This window comes from Pleurodeles waltl, chromosome 12 (assembly GCF_031143425.1).
Source record: "Pleurodeles waltl isolate 20211129_DDA chromosome 12, aPleWal1.hap1.20221129, whole genome shotgun sequence".
Classification (NCBI taxonomy): Eukaryota; Metazoa; Chordata; class Amphibia; order Caudata; family Salamandridae; genus Pleurodeles; species Pleurodeles waltl.
This window is the reverse complement of record NC_090451.1, coordinates 125,456,315-125,458,235: the sequence shown is the minus strand read 5'-3', so window position 1 is coordinate 125,458,235 and position 1,921 is coordinate 125,456,315. Positions and strand designations below refer to the sequence as shown.

Here is a 1,921-nt window from a genome sequence, read left to right as displayed (position 1 = left end):
GAACAAATTATTTGTTAAACCTTCCATTTGAAGGTGATCTAAGCAGAATGAAGGAAAACAACAGCAGCGCCCATCAGCCGATTTCTTGGGAGTCCACGGTTTAGGAGTTTACTTAGAAGGAGACTGTAAAAGAGTTTTAAAATTAGGGACCTATTGGTAGAGTCACTGTGTATGAAAATTGAAGGGGCAGGAGGGAGATGCGTCATTAAGATCTGTTCAAATCCATCTCTGGCAGCGGTGGGATTCGAACCCAGGCCTCCAAAGAGACTGGAGCCTAAATCCAGCGCCTTAGACCGCTCGGCCACGCTACCTTCAGTTTTCTGTCTGTCTGTGCACTTCATGAGCACCGAAACCCTGCGTCATGGCACTTAGTGTGGAAAGTCGAGTCGATAAACCGTTTAAAGGACATGATTACAATGTCGGGAGGGTGATGTGGTAATTGAAGGTTATCTCTCTTACTCAGTCACTGCACAAGTCTTCTCCCACCTGCTCGGACCTAGTGCAATCACCTTAAAAGACAACACTCTCCGAGCAATGACTTCCAACCAAGGTATAAGCACCTGCTCTACATAGGCAATGTGACTCCATCATTTTCTAATGAAACAAGTGTTCATACTGGTGGGCTCATTTCTTAGGGTGGGATCTAATGAATGAGCAGTTCATTCAAAAATAACCGAGGAGTTGCACGTATTCATGACATCAGCCCTATTGCCGCACCCAGTCTCCCCAACATACTGTTTAGCTTTCCAGTGACGTCATGTCTTGTGTGGCCTATTCACATTCCGCTGTTAATATTTTTTAGCCAACAGAATTCCACACTTCCCGGTCTTTGAGCTCACATTGAAAAGGCACAAGTCCCAAAATGCAACCGGGTGCTGTTTAAAACTCCAGCACTGGTGGGCGGTGCCCCAGGTGACATGGGGCCCACCTGGATGCTCTGACTGCCTTTCAAATGACAGTCACAGACACACACAGGACAGAGGTTCAAAAGCTATTCTGAAAGAAGTAAGCACAACAGGCCCACGTGAAACTAAACTTTTTAAATAGATGATTTTTGTTTCTATTGACCGGGTTCTCACTCGTTCTGCGCGCCAAGTCAAATGTAAATGAGCCTCGCAATAAAAATGCACAGAGGATGGTAAAATTCACTTCACTCTGCGCTCGTTGATGCTGAGAGCATGGTTGTCAGCCCGCACGCTTGTTATTTTGATGTGGAATTACTTGATTGCTTTGTGATAATTTTCATTACTCTGAATTGCAAGCTCCCCTACCCCAGTAATAACGTTTGAGGTATTGCCTCCCTACCACACCAACAAGGCCACCCTCTGACCAAGTCCTTTGCCTCTCTTCAGAGCTACCATAAGGCCCTCCAAGCACTAGGAACTTTTTGCTTGACGACCATGTAGGCGTCCTTGGAATATTGATATTTAGAAGTAACAATGTTTGTTTATTTTAACTAACTTAACTTTTTAGGGTCTCGCTTGATAGACTCTGTAGTATTCAGTAAAGGGCTTGGAGCCCGCATGTCTCTCACCATTTTTTTATTTATGTGGCACTCTTCTTTACAGTTTCCTAATTCATCAAGGCATGTCTTGCATAATTTCCGTTCCTCTCTGTAGAGCAGCGACCAAGCGTTGATTGATTCAGCTTAATCAGTGCCTGACCGCTGCTCCCCACCTGATCAAGGTACTATTTTTTCCTTTTACCTTCTAGTGCCCTGCAAACAGAAGGCTTGTGACTGGCAAAAACATGACCAGCAGGTCAACCAAAACTGTTAAGTTTTAAATTTAAATCTAACTTTCTTTTATTTTGCCAAATCGTCTTTTCCCACGTTCCACGCATGTTTTCTTTTGTTTTTGTTCGTGGGCGCTCTTCTCAAAAGATGACGATTAGCTTGTTTAAGATATTGCAAAACAACAGT

General features: G+C 43.9%; 1 non-coding gene across 1 annotated transcript; it reads right to left on the bottom strand.

Moving 5' to 3' along the window:
* Nucleotides 1-229: 229 nt before the first annotated feature.
* Nucleotides 230-311, bottom strand: TRNAL-UAG (transfer RNA leucine (anticodon UAG)). Its single transcript has one exon. It is a non-coding gene; the product is annotated as a tRNA-Leu (tRNA).
* Between the last annotated feature and the right edge of the window lie 1,610 nt (nucleotides 312-1,921).